Below are 14,155 nucleotides of genomic sequence, written 5' to 3' on the forward strand. Positions count from 1 at the left end.
TAAACAATTTATATTGTTGTTGAACTTTTTTCTTAAGCTGAAAGTTAGAGATATGAACAGTTGGATGAATCAAATCTTGGACTAGAAAAAGAGCTGCAATCCTGTTACTCTGTAGCTTCATTAAAATCTGTTTTTTCATTAGGTGTTTTGAGTCCTGAGGAGGTTTGGTGGTGTGTGTTCTTTCTTTTTTTTCCCCCCACTGAGAATAATAGATCTAGTCAAATAAGAGGTATGTTAATTGAAGTAAAAGTTTCAACAGGTCGACGAACTTGAATGAATATTATGTTCAAAACTCATGTAATACAGCCATTACCAAAATCATAAAATGGCCATCAAGAAAGGACTTTTACTAGTACTGAAGACATTTTCGACCAACTGAACTAAAATAAAATCATACCTGGAGATCAGAAAATAAGGGTTCATTGTCTCAGGTTAAACTTCCAAAACAAAAATCCATGTCAAAAACCAAATTTCTTAGTAGCAGTGCATCTATCTCTTTGCTATGGTTGTGGTGTTTATAATCTGGGAGGTTTTTTCTTTTGTTTTATTACTATTATGTGTATTTGCCTGCACGTTTGTCAGTACTTCAGTTTGGAGAAACTGTTTGAAGCATTATCCCCTGGCAGGTTTGATTTATACAGAGTATATGAACTAGATATTTTTTGGAGAATGTCAAACTGGTAGCTCACCTAATGCCCTCTGATCCATAATGGAAATGTGAGGCTCCAAACCCATTGCTCCTTCAGACAGCCTTAAACCGAGTGTGTGTTTGGGACGCTTGATCCAGAAGACATGTAGTCTAAAGTGAAAGTCTGAAACTTTCAAAATGGGGATGGCGATGGAGTGTGCTCAGCATCGTCTACTTTGATCTACTGATCTCCTGTTCTGCTGAATTGCTAATGTCAGCCCAGCCTTTGTTAATAAAAAGGTTGAAAGTAGAATGGCAAAAGTGGTTAGTGCTACTGGAGCAAAAGGCTTGTAGAGCCTTTTATTAAGACTGAAATTTATGACCCTATTGATTACTAATGGAGGAGAAAGCCCACAAATAACTGAGGCAAATGTTGCAAAGGTGTCACAAACTGTTCATAAACACGAAACTGCTCGTAAAGAGGATGTCTCAAACAACTCGAGTAGGATGCCCTGTGGGGGAGAAGCGGAGCGAGCTCTGCAGAGGCAGGGCAGTGGGCCGTTTCTCTCCCCCTCCCTCCTGTCATTGCCTAGAGACAGAACTTACCTAACTGGGCAGGTACAAACCAGAGAAAATGAGAACCTTCTGGAACAAGCTACTGCATATGCGTAAGAAAGACGACATAAAGGCAATACCCCACGTGAGTCTTCGTCGACCCACCACCTATGGGCCAAGCCGGCTACTCTGTGACAACATCGGATCCAAGGGTGGTGATTTCCCCACTTCCTATCCCCTCCTCCTCTCTCTTCTCTTTCTGCTCTCTCTCTCTTTCTTACATATATTAATATGTATAAGTTTTATACAAATTGAATTGCAATCGGTTGATCATTGACAGGTTATTAGGAAAACAGTCTCATTGCCAAAGTGCCTTTATTTGTTCCCCAGACTGTTACCTTGTATTGTTGCCAAATTGTCTCCATTCACTCACTAAAGTGGTCAGTTAATAAAGTCACCAGCCCAATTGTTCCTCTGAGTCACTGTGGTGACTCTGCCACCCTGCAGCTCTGCCAAGCAGAGACCAGCCCTTCCACCTGCATGCAGGCTCTCAGGGAATTCAAAAGATTCACCCCCTTGTGGGATGAGACAAAAGGGAAGAAAAAAATCTTGTCAGGCATACACACAGGCAACTGATGAAAGAAAAGGTCATTTAATATGGATACGAAGAAAACACTCTTCTTGACAATGAATTTTGCTAGTATGTGTAATAAATTTCCTAGGGTGATCCCAGCTGATTATTGTTACAGCTAGTCTGGTCTAGATAGTAATAAATATGAAGTAAATCTTTACTGTCAAAGGGCAAGATGTGGGTTGTCATATTTCTGTGTAGTCTGATGGTCACAGAAAGGGTTAAAAACGTCTGACTGACTTAACTGATGCATTGGGAAGACCTCATGTGTCTTCAAATTGGTCAGACTTGACCACAGTTCTTAGCCCTTTAGTATCAAGTTCTAGGAAGAATTAATATGTTTTAGAGTTTAAGATCATAAAGCTCCTTTGCCATAAAGATGACAACATAAAAAGCAATTAGAAAACTGTCAAATGAATATATGTCTTCTGAAGCCCTGATGCACTTAAAAGAAGTAATTACAAAGAAAACTCCAGTGCTGAATGTAATGATTAGTAATATGCAAATCCCGGAAAAAATCAGGCAAAGGTCTACAGAGACCAGAAGTTTGCCAGATGACTTGTAAATGTAGACTATGATGGTTTAATACACAATGTGATTGTGTTTTCCTGGAGCTAATCTAGATAGTGGTCGTTATGAAAAGGGCAATGGGAAACACTAATGTTCACTGCATCAGGATGAAGGCTACCCTCTTCAGCCATTTCATACTCAGCAGTATGTAGGAGCCTCTTGTTGGTAAGATGCCATTTCTATCAACAGTTAAGTGACTGGGATTTACAAAAATATTACAAATTTTTTTTAACTTCTCATCTGCTTATGCCTTCAATAAATAAATAAAAGCTGCAAAGAAATTCTCTACATCAAAAAATGTGGCAGAAGCTTTGAATCTTTCTGCTGCAGCTGGGTACTGTTAAATATACCTTTGGACAGTGTCACACTATAGTCAAACATTTTAGAGCTAAGGTGGAACCCAAATGTTGTTCTCTTTCTTTTGGTAAATAGGTAAATGCAGAATAGAATGCATTTCGGGGATAAAGGTTAGCAGGAAGTTACTGAAAACACAATTTTGATGTGAAGAGCTCTGCTAAGAAGCACTAGCTTGAGTTATCTAGATAGGAGGAGCCAGTGATGATTCTCAGTAAACTAATGTCTACTAACCTATTTTATGCCAGGAAACAAAAGCTTATTTTGCAGTCAGTTTATGGTGGTCTGCTCCCAAAATGGCCTGCCTGCCTGCAAGCTCTGCAACCATATAGCTCTATTAAGTTCAAGAACATTAGTATTCAGAAATACAGCTGAGACCACAACCAAACACTGGAAAATAGTTGGTACTTTTGTTCAGTGAGTAAAGTGTATCTTATATGTTGTTTTGAAGTAGACATTTTGTAAAAATAAGAATACCTATTATCAGTGTAAGTCTTGCTTTTGATTCTTTAAGGAAAGTGCAAAGCTAAATTGCTACGGTTGTGAAAGGGGTATTTATTCCCCTTTCTTTTTCCTTCAGGTAAATAAGCTCCTGTCAATGGCAAGGGAATACAGCTCACGTGAAGAAATAGATGGCATGTCCTTTTTAGGTCATAAGCAAGAGTTCATTTTTCTGTTTTTAATATTCGGATTAGAAGAGTAGTAGGACTCTGCTTTCTAATGGAAACTTTAACCAGATAAATGTAGACGCTCCATCTGAGTACAGATGTTCTTAGGCATACTAGTTCCTACATGTAGTACAGAACAGTCCTGCCTTTGGTAAGAGCAGTCTTTCCAATAACCTGTCATCAGCTGACAACTCTTCTGTAGAAGTGATGTATTGTCATCTGCTTCTCAGCACGTGGAAGTGGACTTGATTTTTGCCCACGTTTTTGAGACGTATGTCGCAATCAGAAGTGAGACTTAATATTTTACTATTTAAATTAGGCGTGTGTTATTCTCTTTCTGTATTTTTAACTCTGCATCAGTGAAGAAGTGGTATTAAAGTTCATAAATTCTCATCAGTCATTAAAACAAAAGATGAAAAGTATGGGTCACTTGTTATCTTAATTAACACCTATCTGGTGTTTTCCAAATGAAGTGTCAAGAAGTAAAGGGCAAATTTGTGTTCAATTAATGCATTCACAATATTTCTCCCATAACGCCTCCTAATCCCCTTTAGAAATTCTGTGTTCATCTGGGGAAGAAATAATTTTCCCTGATAAATATGCAATGTGATTTTTTGCATGTTGTACTGATTTAGGGTCCTATTTTGTATCCTTTGTGAAGTCTAAACATTCTCAATTTAATATAAAATAGGGCACACTACATATGAGCAAGGAAAGCACGTTTTACTTTCTGAATAATATTTAACCCGGTCAAATATATTCTGCAAGATGAATTGTATTATTTTCTGAATCAAAATCACCACTGTTAACCAAACTGTATAACATATCTTTCTAGAGAATGTTTTAGGTAATTAAGAGAACAAGATCCATAATTTAACGAACAAACCATAGTTCACCATAACTACTGCTCGGTGCTATTCTTTGCAAAATAAAAACACATTACTGACATGAATATTTTTTAATATGCTTTAGTGATTAAACAGCATCTTAGCCAGCATTGGGTTGCTTTTCTTTGTAACAAGGGTAAAAACTGCATGCTTTGCTAGCTCTATACTCCATGATACAAATCTGGCATATTGAATTTTTCTGCTTAGATTCTTTGACGGACTATGATCAGCAACATGATAAAGCAGAAATACTTTTGAGGGATGATCTGAAGGATTTTTATGACTATGTTGGGTATAAACAAAAAATTAGCAGATGGCCTCTGCTTTCGTATCTCTCATAAGAGCTGTAGCAGCCTGCGGCTGGCTGATTGGACAGTAAATCACTATGGGTAAGTCTACACTGAAAATGGTGGTCTTATATATGGAGACATGAGATGTCTGCATGTAAATAATGATGTCTTTCATCCCTTTTGCCTTTGTTAGATCAAGAATTCCTATTCCTGTATTTGCAACACCACTGTATTTTTGCATGTCTTGCTTCCTCCTGTTCCCTATCCTGACTGATATTCCTTCAGGCCTGTAATGATGTTCTTGGCACCAGCTGTTAGACACTTGGACTTCAGATCCAAGATCTGAAGTATGGGCCTAAAGTATACTTTAAAATAAAGTCTGCTATGACCTTCTTGCCTGCCCCCCCCCCCCCCCCCCTTTGTTGTTGCATCTACTAATAAGTTGAATAATTGTACCTAAATCAAACCGATCAATTTGCGTTTGATGTGAAAGATAGAGAAACACTTCCAAAGAATGTCCCTATACTTTATTGTTTTAAGGGACACTTCCTCTTCATTCTCCAAAAAGGTGAAAAACCTTTTTGCCTTGGAGAAAAGGCTGCCATGAACAGCAGTGGAACTCTGGAAGTAGAGATGGGCAGACTGAGTAGGTTAATGATACAGATGACCGATTTGCCAGCTCTGGTGCAACTGAAGCAGAGCTCCATGGTCTTAAAGATCTTTACCAACCTAAATCATTCTATGATTCTATGATTCTTAAACAGTTATCTCTACAATTACATTCAAATGTCATAGAAATCAATAGGGAGATTTTAACTACCTCTGGTTAAGGATACAGGTAATATGTATAGACTTTCCATTCTTTTCAGTGGTGAAATTCTCTTGATGTGCCTGTTTCATTCTGCATTTAAAATCATAGAAATCAGACTACTTTTTTTATGATGCTAGGACCACAAATGTTTGTCTTGTGTATTGCTATGGATGTATTCTTACAGACACCAGCAGTGTAAGGTGCGAAAAGAAGGGAGATCTGAATGGTTGTGCAGAGTGAGATCAGATCTCCTGCTGAAACTAAACGATATGTTGTAATATTCTTCTGTAGAAGAAACAGGTTGACTAACAGGTAGTCTCCAAGTTGAGCAAAACCTTACTTGTATTTGAACAAAAGTAGAGGATTGTTCTGGAAGACAAACAGTATCGTAGTGTAGAGAGTATGACTGCATTGGCTAGTGCTGTTTTATGAATAGTCACATAGTTTAATCGATGAAATAGTAAAATTCTAATTGTTAAACTATCTAAAGCATGGTGTGAAAGGACTCCATAAAACTAAGCTATTTTAACTGCAAGTGTTTTGTTGGACTCGTGGGCTTTGTGTTGCTTACCTAATCATCAGCAGGTAAGAATATAGGAGGAGCTGAAGTTTGGCTAACAGTTACCTGTATATACAGAACGAGTTGGAAGGAGTCTCTTTCAATTCTCAGGCAGAATGGGAGGGCACCTGGAGAAAGCACTGGGGGAAACATGGGTACTAAACAGTCACGGGAGGTATTACCCAAAATGACTTTTAAACTGCCTATATTTCTAAATATATGAGAATGACTGTAACTTGATACAGGAGAAACACTTTTGTAGCTTTGTGACAAAAATGGGTGTAGCTTACAAATGCATACATAGATTTGTGGCACTTGCATTTTTTCTGCTATCATGTCAGGGTTGTAATATTGTCACACGCTAATTTTCCAAGCATCTTAAAATTGTATGGTATCAATACAGCCTGACTTCTCATGTCTTAGTTCATGCTAGAATAACCTTTCAAACTAAGGAACTAATTTACTACAAATTATCATCACATTTTCAGCTAGCAGAGACTATGCGGTATCTCATAAACAAAAGATAAACCATTATGATTATCTGCCCAAAGTTCAGCGGTTATCTGTATTGCAACAAATGCTCCTACAAAGTAACATAACTTTCAGCTAGGTCTTTAACAGACTTGTATTTGTATGTATCTATAGGCACTGTTAAAATGCATAAACATACTTGAAGAGTGAAGGAAAAAATCTAGATACGATTTTTCTGAAGCCTAGAAGCAGCCTATATTTCTCAGAAGGAAATAAATATATTTCCAATTAAAAAGGTTTACTTGAGTTAGTAACAAACCACAAAATTTACACTATTTCCAGAATTAAAACCGCGGTCTAACTGTTGTGAAGCAGTGCATTGACACGACTGCTACTTTGCTTATTGGACAACATATTGCACGTGCAACTACTTGGCTTGTAGTTAAATCATGTACAAACACCCCTGGCACTCAGAAGCTACTGTTTGTGAGCTGACAAAGCCACACGAAGGGAAAATCCTGAGTAGTCTAGTTGCATTGAGAGGCTCAAGAAGTTGCTGGCAGGTTCCTCTTAAACAGCTTTGTGCCTCTCAGTTATTTCAGAGCTGTGCACAAGCTGAGAAAGAGGTGCAGAGAAAAGGCGTTCACAAATACAGTGCTATGAGGAATTAAAGGGGAGAAAGAAGGGGGAGCGTTGTTGGGGCTGACCCTTGGCTTTGGTATGTGGCCTAAGGAAGATGGGTATGAAAGCTTTGAGGGAGAGCTTGGGGGGTGAAGGGGTTGTCTCTTGGGCGCGGAGGAGCTGGCGCTGCGTGGTGATGTCCCCTGTGACGGGCAGTAAAGCGCTGCCGACAGGGAAAGGGGGGCTCGGGCTGGGGAGCGCCGCCATGGCAGCAAGCACCGCGGGAGCACAGGCTCTCTAACTCCCAGAAGATGGGTCTGAATCCACCTCAAATTAAAATTGCCCGGCTCGGAAAGCAGAGAAATCCGGCGGTGCGGCACAGCAGCAACCTTCCCCCCTCCCGCCCCGCCCCGGCACTGCTTCCCTGACTGGGCTGGCCGGCGGCGGGGGGGGGGGCGGTTTCCCGCCCAAGGGCCGCCCGGCCCCGCGCTGCCGCGCTCCGGGCTGCGGGCGGGCCGGGCGCCAGCGCTTCCCGCGCTGGGGGCGGTGGGGAGCGGGGCGGGCAAAGCCGTCGTGTCGCCTGGGAAGCTAAGGGGGTAATGGCGGCAGGTAAACCCGGAGGATTTAAAGTCGTCAAAAGGCTATCAAGTCGGAAAAATACAACGGTGGGTGGATTAGAATTAAATCATCAAGGGGCGAGGGAGGGGCGACAGAGGTAGCAGCTGGCGGGAAGGGGGTCTCGCAGTATTGTAGGGTGATGCTTTCACCTGACGGATCTTTAGCAGAGGGCACCCGTCAGCACTCACACCTCCTCCTTACTGACAGAAAAAGGGGGCTTCGGTGACTGCAAACCCACACCTTCAGCGGCTCGTGTGTTTTCCAAATTACACCAGTGTTGTGGAGTGACAGCAAAGGGGGTGCTGGAATCCCTGAAGTGACACAAAAGCTCTCCCAAAACAGGCTGCTGCCGAGTTGACTGAGGCAGACATTTAGAGTGGAGAAGGGTTGTACATTTGGAATAAGGTGGATAAAATTCTCAGTATTTATTACAAGGGCTTTCTAACTGAGCTTCAAATCAAGACCTGGAAATTAATATTCAATGCTGACACAGAATGAAATACTATTATGTATGTAGTAAATAAAACAAAGGATTTGGGCTTTCCATAGAGTGCTCAAAGTTTTTGGGAGCAGTGTTTTTGTTACTTGGAGGAATTGCTGTTTGGAAGAGGTGAAAAAAAGGTTTTCTCACGTTTTTGGACTTCAGTAAGAAGCTAATCCCACCTAGCAAGAAGTGGGGAAGCATTTGTGTAGTAAGAATTTTGTGTCCCTAATTAATGTTGTAAAAAGCATCCTTTTTGTAATCCTTATGCATTTAAATTTCATTAAATACAAACAAATGAGACTCTGAGGAGGTTCTGATCATTCTCGTTAGTTTACACATAATGAAAATAATTTATCATTTGTAGTAATTAGCTAAAAAAAGAAATTAGTTTTGTTTTTTTTTTTTTTTTCAATTTGCTTGGAATAAATGATTAAACAGTGATTTAGCAGACTTAAATTTGAAGCTTTTTAGTGATACAGTTGTACCTCGAAGATGGCAGCAAAATCAAGCCATTTGTGTTTTGTTAGGTTTCGCCAGAGATGAGTATTTCAAGTTGTTCATAAATTGCTGCCTATTAGAATTCACCTGAGTGTTAACAGTTTTACAGGAGACTACTTTTGTTGGTAGTACTGCATATGGCCCTAGGATGCTAAATGACTGGACTATGGCAGATAAAGGAACTGATGGCTCTTGTTCTGAATTGTTTATTGATCTTTGACATGCTGAAATATGATAGCCACAACAATATTACAGCTGGAAAACTTCTGTGAGAAAACGAGTAATACTTTTGCTTTTGATACACTTTTAATTCAGTAATAAATATAGTTTTTGCTCTGCTTGAGCAATGTGTGCTCAAACACTCATTTTTTTTTAAGTGCTTACTTTTAACCTGTGCTAATTAAGTAGCTTAGCCTCAGTTTTTCTTGGGATGTGTAAGAACCAGCTGCAGACTTACTATGCTCTTGCTAAATTTGAGTCGTGCCTCTATCAGACAAAAATAGTACAGAGAGGAAGAACGTGGTTACACCTAGGTGTATGCATTCATGATATTCACCTAAGAAAAGTGATGTGACCTCCCCCACCTCCCTTTTTTTTTTTTAAATATTCCAGTCTGTTCATTAGTGATCAAAGGCCAATGGAAAATACTGATTTTTAACATGCTGTTCACATATCTGACTTGGAATCAGTAAAGTTGGAGACTTAGAGCACTGCTCTGGTTCAAACTGATCCATTTCCCCTGTGTAATCTGTGAGTGAGATAAACTAAAGACTCAGTTTACAGGTGTCGTCTGTACTTAGGTTACTTGTTATATCCATGTGCAGGGCTTTGGTGCTTTTGCTACAGAAATTATGGTGTTGAAGATGTGAGGTATGGTATGCTGAATCCTGACCTGTGGTATGGTCAAAATAACTGGTGTGGTATAGGTAGCAAGGATTTATACTTGACCTGGTTATGTTGCAGTGTTAGAAGTGGTTTTGGTGACTCTGACTATCATTATCTGTCATGAACGCTGACATGTGCAATACTCCAATATTGTTTCACATAGCTTGGTGAGTTGTTACATTTTTGTATTTAAAAATAATTGCTTTTGTTTTGAGAGAAGTTTTAAGGAAATATGTTCTCCTCCCCCATTCCAAATTGTAGTTGGTTGTTGCTGACTATAGGACCTATTCAGAGGCTTTCTGGCATAGTGAAGGGGACCTATAATCTGAAGTAGCAATACAATGGAACTGACCAACTTTGGCATCTCTCTTTCCTTTGGCTTATCTAAATAACACATCAGTGTCACTCCATTGATTTGCATTTGATCTATTTTGCAATATGTAAAAGGAGAGTGAGCTCCTTCATGGTGTCGTAGCAGTTAGACACTCATATTCAATCCCCTAATTAAACTGACCCATTAATTAGAATTTAACTAATGTGTCTGCTCATAACAAGAAAGTTAAGAAAGTTCTTTTCTTTTCCATACATCCTTTGTCCGTATAGCTGTGTATTGGAGTTTGTAACTGAAATTAGGCAGATTGTGTGTAAATCTGTGAATAGGAAATATTTTCAATTATCACTTGTTCAAGTAGGGTACTGAAAAGCGTAGAATAGTTTTGGGAGAAAAAAGTGAAATGTAAAAGGAAGGGCAAGTGCCAAAATAATCTTTAGAAGCTTTAAGTCAAAATAGGCAAATTATTATAAGCAATCAGTATTGATTTTTAAATTTTGTTATAGACAGTAATATCTATAACTTGGAAGGTAGGTTTAAAGCATAAGGGCTTGAGGCCAGGAGTTTCCTGCACTGGGTTGTGATTTTCACATGGGACTTCTGTTTTATTATGGTAAGCATCACTTCAGTGCTGTGCTTGATGCATGCACACTGTTTGCTGACTTGGAAGATGCTGGTATAAAGTTACCTAGATGAACTTTACAGTGACTTTGGAAATACGTTCGAGGGAGGGGAAAATCTCATCTTAGTATTGATAAGTTACTTTTTATTGGAATCAGCTGCTTACTTGGAATTTAGCTAAGGTATATAGAAGATAAATGCTGAGAAAAAGACTCCATGGCAAATGTAGAGTTTCTGTCCCTGAATCAAGGAGCGCTCAGAAAGATTAATGGAGGCACAACTGCTCTTTAGCACTACATGAATGGGACCTAGAATATTAACCTTTATTCTTTTTTCCATTTGTATTTCAAAACAATACCAATAAATAAAACTAAATTGTCAAAGAGGAATACAGAAACGGGGAAGGTACTTCCAAACTATGTAAAGGTGCCTGTACTTGTGTGTGTGGGAACTGAGAGATAACTTTATTCCAGTACGAAAAGAATATGGAGAAGATCAGGATAGTGGCAAATGAAGTGATGACAGATCTAACTTGGTTCATTTGATTTTAAGTAAAACAGTTCTTAAAAAGTTCTGTTGCTGTTTATTTCACCTTTTTCTTTCTTACTAAGGTATATATCTTTTTAGGCCAAGTGTCAGTGGGGTTTCTTTAGTAATTGCTTCTTTTTTTCTTTTTGTCATTGAATAATCGCTTAATTACCATGGTAAATCTCCATCCTAACTGCTCTGTAAACAAATTAGACCTCTCCTTAGGACTTTTTTTTTCTTCTAGTTTCATCCCTTTTGTCCAGATTCCTTAATATTTGAATAATATAATTTAGTGCTATGAACAGGTCAGTCCCTTTTTAATTTGACATTACCCCTTTGTGTTCTGCCTAATTTCTCCAGTGCATAATGGCGTGCTTGTCACTTGTGCGCAGGGGAGAGGGCTTTAATGAATTGCACGAGGTGTGCTCTAATTGACAGTAATGCATTCTGTACGTTTTTTAATTAAGTCTGTAGAACTCCCTCATCTAAGGTGGATAATTGTTTCCTGAATTATGCCCTTCTATTTTTATCAGTTTGTCTAATCTTAAAATTTAAAGTCATTGTCACTTGTGTGACAATTAATGTGTATTCTTTAATCAGCTTATAATACTCAATATCATCTGCTTCAGAAATAACTGACTGATTAAAAAAAAAATTAAAAAATACATAGGGTGTAATATAGACCCAGAAAAGATTTCATAAAAGTGTCTAAATGATTGATCAAAACACAGATGCCATTTTTCATTGTATTTTCAAATTGAATAAGCCATTAAAAATATATCCTTGGCCTACTTAATTCGTAATTTCAAGATAGGTTAAATTCATCACTGTGCAGATGGTCAGTAAAAGTCCAAGAATAAATTAAATCCAATTTAAGCCCTTTGAGCCTGATTCAGAGCTCTTTGAAGTCACTGGGATATTTTTCTTTGAGTTCACAAATAATAGTAATTAGTAATCTCACTCCGAGTAGTTCCTGAGTGAAACAAATAATGAGATACGATTTAAAAACTTCAGCTTGGCTTGAATGTTTGAATGATAGAACAGTACTGGCAAAAAGCTGAGGTCAGTCATTTATATTCTGGTGTGGAGGAGACCAGAACAGGAGGTTTGGTGCAGCAGTTTTGGAAGAGTGGGCGTCTGTAGTACACACAGGAATGACATCAAAGGCTTGTTAGCATGGTTCTTGGTAGAAGGTGAGCTGTCAGCTCTGATTTTGGCTGTTTGAAAGGCTTCTGTCACCTGTAAAAACCCCTATGGGTATTGAAGGCTGGAGCAAGATTCATCTTTTTTTTCAGTATATGTTTCTAATTGTTGTAGTATTAGTTGTTAAAGTAGAACTAGCTAAGATGCCACTGAGTGCAATTCTTATTTAAACCAGCTATAGGATCTTATGGAAGCCAATTAATTGTGAATTTTTATAATCCTGAAAGACAAGGGATAATTTACAAACAGATGAGAATTCCTTCATGTGTATGGGTGTGGGTATGTATATGCATATGTTACATTTGCTTATATCTACACATATCTGTAAAAAAATAAAAAAGCAAATCTAATGCATTAACCTGTGAAGAAACTGGTGAAAAATCAATTGTAAAATCTCAGCCTGGTCTTGTTTTAATTTATATAAAGCACTGAAAGAAAATTTAGACATCCTAATGTTGATAATTTAGACCCAATGCATTTCTTTTTATCAACACAAGACAATTTATTGTAGTAAATTGATCCAGTAGTTTTAAATAAATACAAATTACTGGAATGATAAATCACCTGGAGTTTTGCAGTGAAATGAATCTTTACATTTAAAGCCTCTCACTGGAAGAGCAGTTCAATAAAATACACAATTCAGTGATAATATTAGATGGGATTAAGCATGCTTAAAACATTGGTATTTGTTTCTTTAGTATCATCCTTCAACATTTCACTGTTTGCACCTCATATTGATTCTAGACAGGACATGAATTTTAGCCAACATATGAGTTCTTACATTTCACTATTCCACCAATTATGCATTTCAAGCTATTCAATCAAATGATAATTTTTTATTCTGTACTAGTGGATTCAACTCAGGTTTGCATATACAACTGTTTCTATAGTAACTGATGCACTTCAAAGGAGGAAGTAAGAGTTTAAATAATAATAAAAAAAGAGCAAAATAGGTGGCATAACAAAATACGGGGTAGTGTGAGAATGTTATAAAATTTTACTGATAATAATTTCAGAATTGCAGGGCATTTGTAAAGAATGAGTGGATGACATGCATGACTCCAGAAAATACTTATATTATGTGGAACAGTGATCAGTTTAGAGGGAAAATAGAGACAAAATGGACCAAATGTCAATATAGCAGTTAGAATAGAGCTTCCGAACTTTCCCTTTTCCTTGATGAAGAATAACCATTCCATTGAAATCTTATGTTTGATAGAAACTTACTAGTTTTGTTGATTTTCATGGGGAGTGTTTATGAGATGAGGGATGGAGTTTTTAATGAGAGAATAGACAGAATTACCTTTCTCAGAATAGATAGCCACCTTTCTCAGAACAGATGATGCCTGGAGGCTAAATTACCAAGGAAACTTAAATTTAAAGGATTGGTGGTGGTTGTTTTTTTGTTTGGTTTTTTTTTTGAGGCATCCATTCTAATTTTCTGTTCCCATGTTCTAGCCACTGACTCATTGGATTTCCAGGGGTGGTTCTTGTACTTTTTTTTTTTTTTTTAATGTAAGGATTTGAAAACTCTAATTTTCATTCCAGTATAGAACAACAAATTGTATAAACCCACAGTGATTTGGTGAAGCTTATAAATGAAATCCCAAAGTAAACAGTAGATTTGATTTTCTGGTGCTTTATTGAGGCTATCATAGTTTTTTAGTCTAGGGTGTTCACATTCCTTTGTGTGGATGCTTCTTGTGTATGATGACGTTTTTGTAGACAGGTGATATCTAGAATTTTCTCCCATTAAACTCTTGGGGTAAATTATAATTGAATTTATTTAGAGACTTTATAGGGCAGCTTCCCCAGTATATCTGAGTGCTAAATGCTACCTCTCTGAGGAATTTTCAGGAAATCGGTTTCAGTGTCTTCAAACAGCTTTCAGAGGAATTTACCACATAAAGAGTGTTGTCCAGTAACAGTGGAAGTCTTGAAG

At 38.0% G+C, this 14,155-nt stretch overlaps 1 long non-coding RNA gene across 1 annotated transcript in view; it reads left to right on the top strand.

Annotated features, from left to right (window-relative positions):
• Positions 1-7,679: 7,679 nt before the first annotated feature.
• LOC141922364 (uncharacterized) overlaps positions 7,680-14,155 on the top strand; it is a 257,582-nt gene continuing 251,106 nt past the window's right edge. The window contains exon 1 of the long non-coding RNA XR_012622965.1: positions 7,680-7,710. This is a non-coding gene — a long non-coding RNA (uncharacterized LOC141922364). The remainder of the gene's footprint in view (positions 7,711-14,155) is intronic.

The sequence above is a fragment of the Strix aluco genome, chromosome 4 (genome assembly GCF_031877795.1).
Source record: "Strix aluco isolate bStrAlu1 chromosome 4, bStrAlu1.hap1, whole genome shotgun sequence".
Taxonomy (NCBI): domain Eukaryota; kingdom Metazoa; phylum Chordata; class Aves; order Strigiformes; family Strigidae; genus Strix; species Strix aluco.